The sequence below is a fragment of the Macaca nemestrina genome, chromosome 15 (assembly GCF_043159975.1).
Source record: "Macaca nemestrina isolate mMacNem1 chromosome 15, mMacNem.hap1, whole genome shotgun sequence".
Lineage (NCBI taxonomy): Eukaryota > Metazoa > Chordata > Mammalia > Primates > Cercopithecidae > Macaca > Macaca nemestrina.
Genome location: NC_092139.1, coordinates 46,580,659 through 46,596,622, shown reverse-complemented (window position 1 = coordinate 46,596,622; position 15,964 = coordinate 46,580,659). Strand labels below are relative to the sequence as shown.

The 15,964-nt window shown below is 37.4% G+C and overlaps 1 long non-coding RNA gene across 8 annotated transcripts in view; it reads right to left on the bottom strand.

Moving 5' to 3' along the window:
- Positions 1-330: 330 nt before the first annotated feature.
- LOC105481503 (uncharacterized) overlaps positions 331-15,964 on the bottom strand; it is a 41,158-nt gene continuing 25,524 nt past the window's right edge. For 5 of the 8 annotated variants that reach the window (XR_011613516.1, XR_011613518.1, XR_011613519.1 and 2 more), the window contains 3 exons: positions 7,602-7,691; positions 4,616-4,762; positions 331-465 (listed from right to left, as the gene is read on the bottom strand). This is a non-coding gene — a long non-coding RNA (uncharacterized lncRNA). Of the gene's footprint in view, positions 466-4,615; positions 4,763-7,601; positions 7,692-13,324; positions 13,988-15,964 lie in introns of those variants that run through there. The other 3 variants (XR_986986.3, XR_986987.3, XR_986988.3) reach the window with 3 other exon arrangements.

Here is a 15,964-nt window from a genome sequence, read left to right as displayed (position 1 = left end):
AAGAAGGTGTGGCATTCTACACCTAAACTCCCCTGTGTCTTATTCATATGTATATCAGTTGTTTGTGTTGGAGACTGCCTGAATAAATACACTCACTGTAGAACAAAATAAACAAGAATACAAACGTGGCATATATTCACCCAAACATACATATATTTATAGTCACATAAAGGCCAACCCTCATCAGTGTGTAGTGAATGCAATATTCATAGAGGTGATCTTTTAAGTAAAATGTGTAAAGGGCAGCAGATGTGTTTTGACAACCACAGATAGAATAAATTACGTCTTCTAGAACCTCTTCTTGACAATTGTCTCAGTGCAGTAGAAATTGCTGTATGTTATTTTCAGAATCCACAGACATTGTTCCATTCAAAGAAGTTATTGTTCTCATCTCGACTGGTGCTATCTTGTGAGGAAATGTTCATGGTAGTACACAAAGAAGATGTCAGAGGACCCACAAGAAAACTAGAAAGGTGGAAACCATATATTGTAATATACCAAGTAGTAGTAATATACCAAGTAGTAGTAATATATCAAGTAGTTGAATTCCACAAGGACATTCATTCAATAATAATGAACAAAAAGAAACAGGTTTTTGTTTGTTTATTTGTTTGTTTTGAGACAGAGTCTCGCTCTGTCGCCCAGGCTGGAGTGCTGTGGTGTGATCTCGGCTCATTGCAACCTCTGCCTCCCGGGTTCAAGCGATTCTCCTGCCTCAGCCTCCTGAGTAGCTGGGACTACTCAGGAGTAGTCCCATGGTGGCACATGCCACTGTGCCCGGCTAAGTTTTTGTATTTTTTTTTTTTTTTTTAGTTGAGATGGGGTTTCACCATGTTAGCTAGGATGGTCTCCATCTCCTGACCTTGTAATCCACCTGCCTCGGCCTCCCGAAGTGCTGGGATTACAGGCATGAGCCACCATGCCTGGCCTTTTTGTTTTTAACTTAACCTGGATTTTAGAAATTGCACCAGCACCAAATGCTCTGCAAGAAGGACAACCTCTCTCAAATTCCTTCTGAATCTTTTTGGGATGTCCCTGCAGGTTTCTTACATACATTCTGCAAGTAAATCCTCTTGTCTTAGAGAAGGGGACACAGGAGAACAAGCACTCCACATTTCTTTCCCAGTGAAGAAGGGAAAAAGGAGTCACTCTGCTTTGACTCCTTGTTCTAATGAATCCCTAACTATCCTAGGGCATGGCCACTACTGCCTTGGGCCTGGAGCCTGCCAACGTCCTCACGAAATCAGCTGACCTGTAATATGGAGGCTGGTGACATTTGTGCTGAGAGTGCCAGTTCCTCAGTGCTAATTGTTCTCTCCAAGTGTCATGGAGAGTGTAATAATACAATTTTATCTTTCATTTGCTCTTCTATGAGTCTCTATCCACCTTTGATCTCCAACATACTCAGGGGCTACTTCAAGGAAGGTACACCCCTACCTGTGACACTGCTCCAGTATCCTTGAATCAATGTTGTGATTTAGACTTCCAGACCTCCATTAAATCGGTCTTAGTGGTCCTACCTCACACGCCCTCCAAACCTATGTGGATACACTTGAGTCCTTTGAACAAATACAGTTCAGACACAAAGAGGACCCATCTCCATGGACTAGATGCTCAGGTATCAGAAACATTCCAGTTTTAAAGGTAGCCTCCTTGAGTCCATAAATACGCCAAAGGGAGAGTTATCTGGTAAGTCCCCACCTCCAGAGGTGATGGGGGGAGACTCGGGAGGCATATACAACAGCATCTTAGGCTCTTTATAACCACATTATCCTTGAAGGGTAATTGGACTTCCCCAGAGGCCAAGCATCCCTTGGAAGAATTGGTGATGTCCTGGGAGCACGGTGGCCTGTGGTGTCTCCTCCAGTCATTTCTAGAACAAACTTGGGAGTTTTCATTACACTCATCAGTGCTCTGTTGTTCTTATCCGCGGGCTTGCTGTCTTGTCAGGGAGGTGACGTAGAACAAAGTTTATTTTTCCCCTTAACCTCCTTGATTTGCCAAGAACGACTGATTTCATTTGTAATTCAGTATCTGTTTAGGTAAGAGTGCCCTTAGATTGCACTTGCAGAGCAGAATGGAGGAGAGAAAGATATGAGTCCGGAGAAACTGGTTCCACCCAGAGCAGAAATGTCTTTTTGATGTCTGAAGGCTGGAGAGCCTCATGTGCTCCACCTTGTACCTTTTGGACACCAGGCCGCCCCACAGCTTGCCTTTATCTCGATAATATTTTGTTAAATGCTCAACTATTCCACCAAGTCATGTCTCTCCAACTTAAATGGCATTGCTGTATAAGCTTTGAAATATTTCTCTGAAGTCCTCAGATCTTCGTATTTACAAACATTACCTTGGTACTCACTGAGTTTGTATTCACGAAACCTCTTGCCATCAATACCTTCATAAATCATGTCGAATGTGTGCTATTATACTTAAATCCTAAGCATTCTCATCACCATTGTCTCAACTATTGATATGATTATTCCAAATCTGTCATGGGGTGTCAGTAGATGTCTTGAGGTGAATTCATCTTTTTCTCACCCATTGAAGGCACATGGTAGGCGAGTGCCAAATCAATAAATGGGCCTCAATTTACTAATCTGTGAAGTGGGGAGGTTGGAATAGCCTATGATAAGGTCCTGTTCAGCCAAACATTTGATGATTCCTTAAGGCTATGTCATCATAGCTGCTGAGGGGACTGTGCCACGCATTGGATAAACAAGTTAGACATGACTGCACCCTGTGACTAGATTTCTTCCTCAGGTAGAGGACATTGCATGTACATGTAATGTATGTGTAATTTCTTCCTTAGGTAGAGGACATGCACATACATGTAAGGCCATAGAACGAAGACAAGTTCATGGTACATAGAATTGGCTTTAGGATGAAAATGTTTCCTTTTGAAAGGTAAACGAATGTTTTCAGAAAATTCTTTGGAAAAGATAATGTTTTCAGAAAATTCTTTAGAAAAGACAATGAAAAGAGGCCAGGCATGGTGGCTCACGCCTGTAATCCCAGCACTTTGTGAGCCTGAGGCAGGTGGATCACCTGAGGTCAGGAGTTCAAGACCAGCTTGGCCAACATGGTGAAACTCTATCTCTACTAAAAAAAAATGCAAAAATTAGCTGGGAGTGGTGGTGCGCACCTGTGATCCCAGCTACTCCAGAGGCTGAGCCAAGAGAATTGCTTGGACCTGGGAGGTGGAGGTTGAAGTAAGCTGAGACTGCACCATTGCACTCCAACCTGGGCAACAGAGTCAGATTCTGTCTCAGGAAAAAAAATAAAAAGAAAAAGAAAATAATAAAAAGATAATTTGTTTTTTACATCTTGAAGTAGCCAAAACTTAGTTTAATTCTTCCATTGTGCATTGAAAGCATCTATGTAGGACAAGCAAGTTAGAGATCTCATATACTACCTGAGAATTAAAGTTAATAAAATTGTATTGTATTAGGCATTCTTGTTAAATAAGTAGATTTTAGCTGCTCTTGTCACACATACAAAAATAACTATGAGATATGATAGATAGATATGTTAGTCTACTCCAGTAAGTAACCATATTATCTATATGTATCCCATAGCATCATGTTGTAAACCTCAAATATATACAGTAAAATGTATTTAAAGAAAGCATCTCAACTTCATTCAATCACTCTCAAGGTGATTGGTTGGTATGTTGGACCGTTATTTATAGGCTCCCAATGAGAAAACATATATACATGTGTTAGGGGGCTGTTTCTGATTTGAGATGTTTACACCTAATGTGGGACAAGTTACATAGCTTTGAAGACAGGCTTGAATTCTGGATCTGATCTGTTACCTACCAACCCTGAGCTTTTAGCCACTCTGAAACTCAATTTCCCCATCTGTATAATATATAGTATGTATATGATTTCACCTATGTTTCTAGACTTTGGGGTACCTTATGGTGTGTTTATTGTACTTTTTTCCAACCAACAAATACACAATTTTAAATTTAGTGCCTACTATTTGAAAATATAACTGACATGTTATTTTAAAATAAGTCTATCCGGTGGCTTCCAACTTTTCAGACAGTCCATGGGTGGAAGGAGTTTCCATTTATAGAAGTGAAATGCATATTAATGGGAAATAAAACATTATCCTTAAAGAGAGGACAAAAATCCCAGGAAATGACCCAGAAATACTCTTGGAAACAGTAAGTGTTTAATTTTCCCTAAACTAGAAAACTGGTCATTCAGGATGGAGTGCAGAGGAACTAAGAGAAATGGAGTAATAATGATTGCTATGGAAGAAAGATCCTATAGTGACACTGGGGGCTCAAAACTACCGCCCTCCATGGCCAGGTTGAAAAGCTCCGGATGGAACAAAAAGAGGAGCCCTGGGCCCATGGAATCCGCACCAGGCCTGCCAGGTTAATGATACCTTTCTCTCCATGCCAGTGAGGAAAGTCCTATGGTGCATCGTGATTAATCGTGTAATATGGACACCAGATTGTCCCCAAAGTCCCCATTTAGTACCACTTTCATCATTAAGTCCCCAGTTACCAGTTTGAGGTTGCTTTTCCTTCTAATGAGATTGACCTGTTACAAGGACCTAGCAGCATAGAAACAGAAAAGTCGTTACCTGTCCAATCTCCTACCTGTTTATATATGTCAGTTTTGAGTAACTCAATCTTCCCATTTAGACTCCAGGAGAGGGATTTCTATTTTGATGGAGCTGAACACTCTTCTTTTGCAGTGGCAGAAACTGTACCCAGGACAGCCATGTGACTTGCACCAGCAACTGGCTAATGGCAGAGATGGGGTTAGAACTGGTTTCTCCTGACCCTAAGCCCAGGGCTCTTTTCATACAACCGTGCCTATCCTATGCAGAACATAACTCTACAAGGAGATACAGTGTAAACACTCATCCTTATTCCTTAAGGAAATAGACATTTTGTGTGTTTGGTTGCAGCAGCTTTGGGAGGAGACCCTCTGTGAATGGGCCTACTGCTGAATGGCTGATTCCCAGAGGTTCCAAGGAAAGATTAGATGCCACAGATAACAAGGAAGAGACTCCATGATGAGAGCTCAGGTGTAAGTATTTATGGGTCTGGGCATGAAAGGAAGCCAGTATGAGTCAGAGCAGGCTCATTAGGGCTAGTAGGTAAGGCCAGGGCCGCGGAGATAAGATTTATTCTAATGAAGCCATTTGGGGAGTGCCTCCTGCCATTTCCTATGCTCTGTTTCTGTTTTTGGCTTATGCAATCCCACAACCTATGCTAAATCCTTTGTTGTGATGTGTCCAGGTAGATGCCACACATCCAGAAATTCTTCTCTTACAAAAAAGAAAATGAGGCTCGATGAAGACTGGCTCTCCCTTAAACGTTCTTTTATATGACTTTCCTTGGCTATGCCATTCTGAATTGTGTAGCCAAGCATCTCCTCTCCTCTTTTATATGGAATTATAAGTTTTACCTCACAGGAACATTATGTGTCAGCACCATCAATGGGTGAATGAAGGTCTATTTCTGCATGGTTCTAGAAGGTAACCATTAGCCACAAGTGGCTATTTAAATAAATTAAAATTAAGTGAAAATAAAAGTACACTTCTAAAATCACGAGTCACATTTCAATTGCTCAATTGCCACCTGTGGCTGGTGACTTCCAAACTGGTCAGTTATAATCACAGAAAGTTCTTTGGCAGCACTGATTTATTCAATAAGGATTAAAGAAGTGGGTTGGGCAGTTTACCAGATTAGATTAGATACACTAAATAACTCTTCTAACTGAAGCAATGAAAATGTTGGATGGAATATTTTTTTAAAAAAATTATGTAAGTGCTTCATTGAGCCAGCATTAGGCAAAAAAGAATCTGCAATCTGCAGTCTCCACATAGAAGTGAAAGCAGAATCCTATAACTCAGGTAAACACTGCAGCTGGAACTTCCTTAAGGATTCTAAGAAGCGTGGGGGAACTTGAGCTTTTGATTAGCTCTTTGGATACAGAGTATGGGAGGTAAATTTTAGGGCCCACCCAAAGTGAAAGTCTCGTAGGACTGCACAATGCTTGGATCCTTAAGGGCTATGCCCCTGGAGATAAGGTGAACTAGGAAAGAAAATCTCTCTGTGCAGAAAGAAACATCAGTAAAGCTTGTGGTTTTTAACCTTAGTGCTGAATGGAGGGAAAAAGTCTCTTCTAAATATATGTAATCATAAGCCAGCTCTGAAGTGGGTTTTAGTTCATTTTTACACTGCCTGTGCAGTCTAGAAAATGTCACTCAGATCTTCTAATGTAAGTGGTAGCAATTTGGTAATACCTTTGGCACCTGGAAGATGAAAATGCATATCCTTTTTTAAAACCTTGAATTCAAACTCACATTAAAAAATTCACAGAGATTAAATTTCAAATAAAAATTAGTAGCTCACAGTTCAAAAATTCACAATGCACAAGGAAAGGTGATACCACTGATGAAAATCAGCAGATAGAAGAAAAATGGCCTGTTATAGAATATAAAATAATATATGCAGTTAATTTGAAAACTTAGCTGAAATTGGTAATTTCGAAGAACTGTCAAAGGAAAACTTGGATATAGCTAGAAACTTCAAAAGATTTATTTCGTTTGAAGCTAAAAATATTCCCACACAGAAAGCACTAGCCCCAAATTTTCTGTGCGGTCTCATAGACATTCTTAGGATAAATAGTTGGGGTATTATACAATCTATACCAGAGTATATTAAAAGCAGAAATGCTATCCTACTCATGGATGAAACAAAGTAACCTTGATACCAAATTCTGACAAAAACACAAATGTTACAGGGTAATTTTACTTACTAGCACAGATATGAAAACCTTCAACTAGATATTAATGAACCAAATCCAGCAAAATATAAAAATTATAATATTTATCATTGCCAGGTTTGCTTATCTCAGTCTGACATTAGATAACTTATCAATGTGATTTATTTAATTAGCAAATTAAAGAAGAAAAAATATCTGATCATCTCAATAGATGCAGAAAAATCATCTGACAAAAATTACCATTCATTAATGAAAACAAAACAGAAAACAATCTCTTGGCAAACTAGCAATGGAAGGGAACATTCTTAACCTGATAAAGGATCTGTACCAAAATGTATAGCCTACTTAATGGTGGTAGATTGAAAGCATTTCTTGTAAGATTAAGAGCAAGAAAAAATGCCTGCTATAGTAATTTCTTTTCATGATTATACCAGAGATCTAGGGAGGATCAGCAGGTAAGATAAATATCTGAAAGGCTAAAATAAAATTTTCATTATTCATAGATGATACAATTGTCTGTATTATACATCGAAAAGAAAGTTCAGTTAAATATTAGAAAAAATAAGAGAATTAATAAGGTAGTCGGATACAAATCTAAATATAAAATTAATTGAATATTCATAAACAGATAGTGATTAATTGTATGAAGCAATTTTAACATATGCCATCTAGAAAAAGAAACATAAAAATATAAACTACTTAGGGATTGATATACTAAAAGTTGTGTAAATGCTTTATGGAAAAATAAAATATATTTAAAAACACTTTTTAACAATCTAAATAAAGTGTAGAATATACAACATATCTAAATGAAGGATTCAGTAGAGAAAAGATGTAAATTCTCACCAAATTGATTTGTATATTTAATGCGATTGCAAGCAAAATCTCAGTAGGGATTTTTAGGCATGAAGCTTGAAAAGATGATTCTAAAGTTATCTAAAAGAATGGAAAGGTAAAAATAAATGAAACACTCCTGTTTACAAGTTATAGAGACTTTTTTCTACTGAAAGTGAAAAATATTATTATTATACTAATTTGAGATAGTTCGTGCTGGAATAGACAAACGGTCCTATGAAATATAGTATAGAGCTCAAAACAAACTTCTGCCTGCCTGGAAATTTGATTCATAAAATAGCAAGTATAGTCAGTGTTAGACTAGACTATGCAGTAGTAACAAATTACCCCTCACATTTCTCAGGGTACAAATCCAGTGTAAGTTGTCTGGAGTGAGTGGGTGTGGGTATGTGCTCCGTTCCTCAGAATCACTCAGGGATCCAGACAAACAGAGCCTTCCTGGCCTTGTAGTTGTACTTTTGAGAACCCTGTGGCTTGTTTTGTCACTGTGGCATGGATAGCAAGAATGAGAGGGTCATGTGCCAGCTTGTAAATTCTTTGGCTTAGAAGTGACCCGTCATAGGCCTTTCCTCATAAATTAGCCATGTGATTCCATATAACTAGAAGGGAACCAATAAATGTGAAGGACCATATGGAAATTTCATAAATAACAAATATGACTGTTCGTGGGTATCAAAGATCATGAGCAAACTGATAGCCTCTTTTGCAACTCCTAGTTCCAACTCCTAGTCTTTTGTTTTAGGATAATATAATCTCTCTCTCTCTCTCTCTCTGTCTCTGTGTGTGTGTGTGTGTCTGTGTGTGTGTGTGTGTGTGTGAGAGAGAGAGAGAGAGAGAGAGAGATACATAATTCAGGGCACAGAAGAGAATTTAGAAATACTAATTTACAGAGATCTTGTATCCACAAGGCAAAAAACTCAAAATTTTGGGGAGAAATGGTCAGGTGGCATAAACAAAAATTTTCACAGCCAAAAAAAAAATGCAGATGGCTCAAAATACATAAAATAATCTTAAAATGTATTTGTAGTAATAAGAGTTAAAATTAAAACCAAAATGGAACACCATTGTATACTGCCATTTTGGTAAGTTTTTAAATGTTTGAAAATGATTAAGATGTAGGGGAACTAAGACTTCCATCCACTGTTGGTTGGGGTGTAATAAACAGTACAAGAACTTTGGAAACCAGTTTAGCATCTAGTATGGTACAGAACCTATGCATTTCTGTAATACAATAATCTATTTCAAGAAACAATTGTGTACAGTACTCATGTAATAGAATGTGTATAAGAATGTTCACAACATCATGATTCAGATTAACCTCAAGTTGAAAACCACCTAATTTTGGTTAAAGTAAACTGAATCAATAAATAGTAATATAGTCACCCAATGAAATAAAATTCAGCCATGAAAAATGAATAAATACATAACAGTTAAATGCCTCAACATGGATAACCTCAAAAACACAATGTTGAATGCAGAAGTCTTAGAAGAATACTTATAGCAAAATTGTATTTATGTAAGTTCAAAACCAAACAAAACTAAGTTATATGTGTACATAACGTGTATCATATAAAATTATATAAAAATCATATCTGATACATGTATTTACAGATACATAGAAAAACCTTTAAAAACTGGAAGACAAAAATGATTCACACACAAATCAATGTCAGGAATGAGAGAGGGATGTGATGTGAAAGAGACACACGGGGAAGGTTCTAAAATATGAGTAATTTTAAAACTGGGTGATGGAAACACGCCCAATTCTTTAAACTATATGTATTAATACCCTTGTATATTTCATCTCATAAATAATAGTGAAAGTTCTGAATTACCTGGAGTCATCTAGGTAATAGAACTGCAACCCGTTTTCACCAGATCAGTTGGCTTCTTCTGCCACATACATTCCTCAGCATCCATTCTAAGATGGAAATTTTCTTCCTTTTTTCTCACCTATTCCTTGGTCATCATCACTTTTTATTAGGTTGGTGCAAAAGTAACTATGATTTTTGTAATAAAGTAATGCAAAAACTGCAATTACTTTTGCACCAACCTAATAATATGTTACCTATCTTCCAGAAATCTATGGACATCTCTCTTTTCTAACTCCTAGTTAGAACTCCCAGTTCCAACTCCTAGTCTTTTGTTTTAGGATAATATAATCTCTCTCTCTCTCTCTCTCTCTCTCTCTCTCTGTCTCTGTGTGTGTGTGTGTGTGTGTGTGTGAGAGAGAGAGAGAGAGAGAGAGAGAGAGAGAGAGACATAATTCAGGGCACAGAAGAGAACTTAGAAATACTAATTTACAGAGATCTTGTATCCACAAGGCAAGAACAGGATGCTATAAAATGGAACAAAGTGTATGAAAGAATCATTTTAATTAAAAGAGACAAAAGTGAAGAAATTCTTAAAACGTAGAACAACAAAAAAAGAAGACAGAGAGTTGTAAAGAAATAATAAGAGACATAAAGGATATATCAAGGAGGTACAACAGCCAGCAAGTAGTAATGCCAGAAAAAAATAACATGGGGAGTTGAGGGTTCTAAATTATCTAAGAAGCAATATAAAAATATTTTTCTGAGCTGAAAGAAAACAGTTTTTTTTAAAAAATAGATAAGACTGACATCTAGATCCTGATTATGAAATATGAGAATACTAAGGATGAAGAGGAAAAAAGTTATTTCAGCAATAGAATTGTTATTAAAAGCATAAGATACTGGGAATATAAAGGAACAGTGTCTTTGGATTGTTGAAGACAAATACTTTTCCTTCTTCCCTTTATTTTGTCCCCCTCATTTCCATCCATGCATCCATCCATCCATCCATCCATCCATCCATCCATCCATCCATCCTTTCATTCATGTATCCATCCATCTATCCATCCATGCATCCATCCATCCATCCATCCATCCATCCATCCATCCATCCATCCCTCCCCCCCTCCCTCCCTGCCTCCCTCCCTCCATCTAGCCATGCTAACTCATCTTTCCTGGTTTTTCTTTCATAGTCTATGCATTCTTGAGCTATTTCCTTATAGCAGTTGCCGTGTGCATTATGAACAGATCCTTCAAGTTTTTCCTCTTAAATCCAAACAACATTATTAGTTCTTCTAGTATGACATTTGTTTGTTGGACTGTTTTTAGATCTGTATTGGAATTTTTGTCCTTGTGCTTCGTTTTTGTCAAAATATATTATTATAATGCACATTATCCTGAATCTTGCTTTTTTCTTACATAGTATATCATAAATAGTGCACAATGTCAATATGGAACTAATTAACTCTACTCATTCACTTTCTAATAGTCCCTTGTAGGGATTTACCACAATTTATTCATCCACTTGCTCATTAAGAGTCATTCCATTTATTTCTAATCAAGTTCTAGTCTCTTCATGTAGTGGAAGTTCAGAGAATTAAGTGGCCAAAGTGGGAAGCTGGAAAGATCCAAATAATTATAGTGCATTTCAAGAGATTACACTGAGTGACACTCTCCACTCAATCAACTTTCTATACAATATCCCATTTCTACACAGAGCTTATCACTGCATATTTGCTTATCACTGGAAAACACACCTCCAGGTAGCAGCTTAGCTTTTCCTCTAGAGAGAGGTACATGAGTTATACACGGTGCAATATTTTCCCTCTTGAATGGACTTCCAGCTCCTTTTAACTCATGTTTACTCCCAAGCAAGTGACTAGAATGACAAACTCCACAGATCTCTATCTTGCTTTTAAACATAACATACAATCCTGACTTCCAAACAGGTAATCTTAAGTATACATGTAGAGCTTACCTGAGTGAGAGATGATGAATTGTAATTTAATTTTGCTTCCTAAGCTAATTGCATAAAGCTATATGCTGCCTTTTTTTAAACCTTAGCTCTATCTACTCAATAGATAGAAATACACGTTTCAGTGAGCACTATATTACTTCTCAGTGTGAGAAATAAGTGCAACCACATCAGTTTTATTTTCAAAGCCAATTTTATGAACCACGAGCTTAATTGAAAAGACATTCACTAGAGTCTACAATAAATACTTTAAATGTAAAAATATGGTATTTGAGAGTAATATTGGCTTTGTCTGCAGTTAAGGCTAAAATAATGTCGTTTTCTTTAAATTCACCACTGCATTATCTTTTCCCATTGACTTTTCAGAATTTTTGGCCACAATTTAAGCATTAATTTTATCACTTTAATTGTCTTTTACAGAAATTAGTAAATTGATTTAAAAATCTAAGCACATTTATTTTCACCTATAGTTTTTTTATTGCTCACTAATAAGCTTTTTTCTAACCAGTATTTCAGCCATTGTATTAATTTTGACTGATTCCACAGATAATAGAAATACGTGTTTTTATTTGTAGGTTTTATTTTCAGGAAGGGTGAGTGAATGCTACATTTTCAGTGACCTAGATTTTTTTTAACTAAGATAGAACTATTACAAAATAAGATGTACTGGTATCACATGTTCAGACTGTGAGTTTTAGACAATTGTATAATATGTGTACTACTACCCCAAATAATATGCAAAGCATTTTTCTTCCCCCAGGGAGTTCCCTCATGCTCCTTCCAGTCCAGTCCCCATCCTTCCCTTCTCATCTCTCCCCAAGAAGCCACTATTTGATTTCTATAATTTCAATAGAAGATTAACTTTCTCTGAATTTAGATTTCAAACACAGCAAGAGAAATCACACAGCACGTACTCTTTATTTACTTAACACTGTATTTTTGATACTCAACCATGTCATTGTGTGTCCTAGTTCATTCTTTTTATTGTTAAATAGTATTCTATTATATGAATATTCTATAATTTATTTAATTTTTGTTGATGGACATTTGGGTTATTTCCAGTTTTTAGATATTTTGAACACAGTTGCCGGACATATTATTGTACAAGTTTCTCTGTGGACTTAGGTTTTTATTTGTTTTGGGTAAACACCTAGGAGTAAAATTGCTGGGTCATAAGGTCAAGTTAAACATTGCAGGAAATTGCCAAAATGCTGAAAAGCGAGTTTTCAACTTTATACTCCAAGCAGCAGTGTACAAAAGTCCTAGTTGTTCCACACCCTTGCCAATGTTTGCTGTTATAATGCATTCCATGATAAATGTAATTTCCTGGTTCTTCTTCCTGTCTTTTATTTTATAGATTTTCAGTTTCTCCTACTTTAATTGATCCTACATGGTGTACCAGGGCTCACTATTCTAAGGCACAGCCCTTGTAAGGTAATAGCTCAAAGTCTTCGTATGGTTTCCTAGTCAAATCCTTAGCCTGACAGTGAAGGTTCTCTGTGATCCAATCTTTACTTACATCTCTAATTTTATTTCCCAATCTCCAATATATAAATTCCACACACCCTGCATTCCAGCCAAACTAGCTATAGCTCGCGGTTTCCTAACCTGTTCCCCAGTTCTTGCCTCTCTGCGTTTCTTCATGCTATTCTTCACCGTCTAGTCCTTCCCTAGTATCTCTAATCTCTGCAGCCTATTTCTCCAGAGTCTCGGCTCAAATCGTAATTTGCTATGATGCTCACTGCTCCAAACAGAAAAATCAAGCTTCGGAATCCCTATAGAACTGATTTTTTGCCTTTGTGTTAGGCCTTTTCACCTTCAACTTTTATTAGAGTTCATTTTCTCTAAGCCTTTAAGCCTTACTTCTCAGTGTGAGAAATAAGTGTGTGTCCCTTCCTAGCTGTAAGCTAGTTAGAAGGTGAGGATAGCACCCCATCTCTTCCCTGTTCACACAGCAAGTCCTCAATAGCTCTTAACTGAAGTAATGAATAAGCTGAGTAAGTTGTAAGTGGGAATGGTGAGTGCTGCTTATTACCAGTGGTGGCCACTTATTTTAAAATGGCTATTATCTGGGTGGAGGAAATGAAATACACACCCTACCCTCCTCTCAGCCTGTCTTGTTCATTGCCTGATAAATACGTGAGCCGAGGATATCTACTGAGGTGAAAGTCTGAGCTCTGTTGTTTCCATTTTCGAGTTGTTTGTTTTTTCCCCTCTTTCTGCCAGCCCCTCTCTTCGCATCCCGGTAGGAAAGGAATCAGCTCTCAATCTTAGTTTCCCAGCTTCAGGGGCTGGTGGGTCTGTGGAAATAGTGGCTGCTGAAAGTAAATACTTTTCTGTCTTTTGAGAAAGTCTAAACCTGCGGTTCTCAAACTTTTTGGTCTCAGGACTCCTTGCCACTGTTAAAAGTGACTGAGGATGCCAAGGAGCTATATTCACATAGGTTTTTATCTATCAGTGGCTTTGTGTTCGTTTTATGAATCTCTTTAATAGATTAAAGAAGACAGCTGGATTCTCAGGTCGGCTCTGTGTTCATTCATTCTATCCTGGTATCACATTATGTAGTCTCTGGAAAACTCCACTGCACACTCCTGAAAGAATACAAAAGGCAAATGATGCCTAGCATTATAATATCAGTATTTTTGATCTCTCAGACTCTCTGAGAGGGTCTCAGGGACCTCAAGTCTTCTTGGACCACGTGCTGAGAACTGATGGCTTAATTTGAAGAGATTGTGATGTCCGTGGCTGGAGTGAGTATAATGGGGAAGGGAAGATGCCTTTAAGGAAGAGAGAAGAGTCAACTTTTTCTTTACTGAAAAGGGACCTACATCCTCTGGGTGGCTACATTCTGGGAAGCAGCCAGTGCTTCATGGGGTATGGTCATGAGGTCCATCTAAGAAGGCTAGGTTGGGGTTGGTTATCAACCTTGGTAAAGTCTCCCAGGCCCTAACTAAGGCCTGAAATCTCAGTGGTATCAGGCTCCAGAAAGCAGGATGGCTTTGGTCCAGGGGCATCTCACTTGTGACCAACGTTGACTAAAAGGGCCTCTTCAAGTGTGCTCAAAATTTAAGTTTTTAGGAAGCAGAGTATGGCCTCCCAGAAAGTTTTGAAACTTTTGAAGGCAATTTTAGTTGATTAGGAGGGGTGTGATACTGACATTGAGCCATTTAGCTCTGTCTGTGCACTGAAGATGCTAAACATCTCCAATGCACAGATCAGTGCCCCACAGATTTTCAGTGGCCCCAGATATTCATGAAAATTAAAAACTTGATTATAATCTTTCTAGTTTGGAATCTAATTCTGTATAACAAATGAAAAAAAAGCATTTATTGGCATAATTTTCATATACCCTACATTTTTCAGAAATAAATCATGATGTTAATCATGGGAAATTCCACTTTGTTTTGTTTGGAATTTCATTCAGATTATTTTACCATTTTAGAAAATAACATTAAGGCAGCAATACTTACGGTAATTGAGTCACCACTACTGCACACCTGGACTCATCTGCCTTTGTAGCTGTGGCATTGTATGTACAGATACAACCCTCATATCATTTCATTATATCTTCACATTTAATCACACTTGATTATTTGCAAATTTATATACATTTATTTTTATTAGACATTTATCTTATATTTGCATTATAGTTTAATATATTGATGGTTTTAAAGATTTTGTGTATAGATAGGTCATGTGATCTATGAATTTTATTTCAACGTTGTAGGGAACATTCAAATAAGTTTGGCACAAAAAAAAAAGTGGTGAATCTGAATCTGATAGGGAACCCTAGAAGGAGGAAACTGAGGAGGGAAGCCTAGAAACTTCATATGACCTTAGGTGAAGGCAGGTTGCAAGTCAGAGAGAGCACCAATAATGACTTCAGTAGATACATTGGTTTCTTCATGTTTTCCTTAAAAAAATATGTTATACTGAGAGAACATAATAAAAAAAGAAAACTACAGACTAATACACCTAATGAATACAGATTCAAAAATCCTTAGCAAAATACTAGCTAACTGAATCCAACAGCATGTAAAAAAGATAATCCACCATGATCAAGCGGGTTTTATATCCAGGATGCAGGGATGGCTCAACATACACAGCCAATAATTGTGATATACCACATAAACAGAATTAAAAACTAAAATCACATGATCATCTCAATAGACACAGAAAAAGCATTTGACAAAATCCAGCATCCCTCTATGATTAAAATCCTCAGCAAAATCGGCACAGAAGCGACATACCTTAAAGAAATAAAAGCCGTCTATGACAAATCCACAGCCAACATAATACTGAATGGGGAAAAGTTGAAAGCATTCCCCCTGAGAACTTGAACAAGACAAAGATGCCCACTCTCATCACTTTAATTCAACATAGTACTGGAAGTCCTAGCCAGAGCAATCAGACAAGAGAAAGAAAGAAAGGGCATCCAACCAGTAAAGAGGAAATTTAACTGTCACTGTTTGCTGATGATATCATCATACACCTAGAACACCCTAAAGGCTCCTTCCAAAAGCTCCTAGAACTGATAAATGAATTCAGCAGGCTTCATGATACAAAAT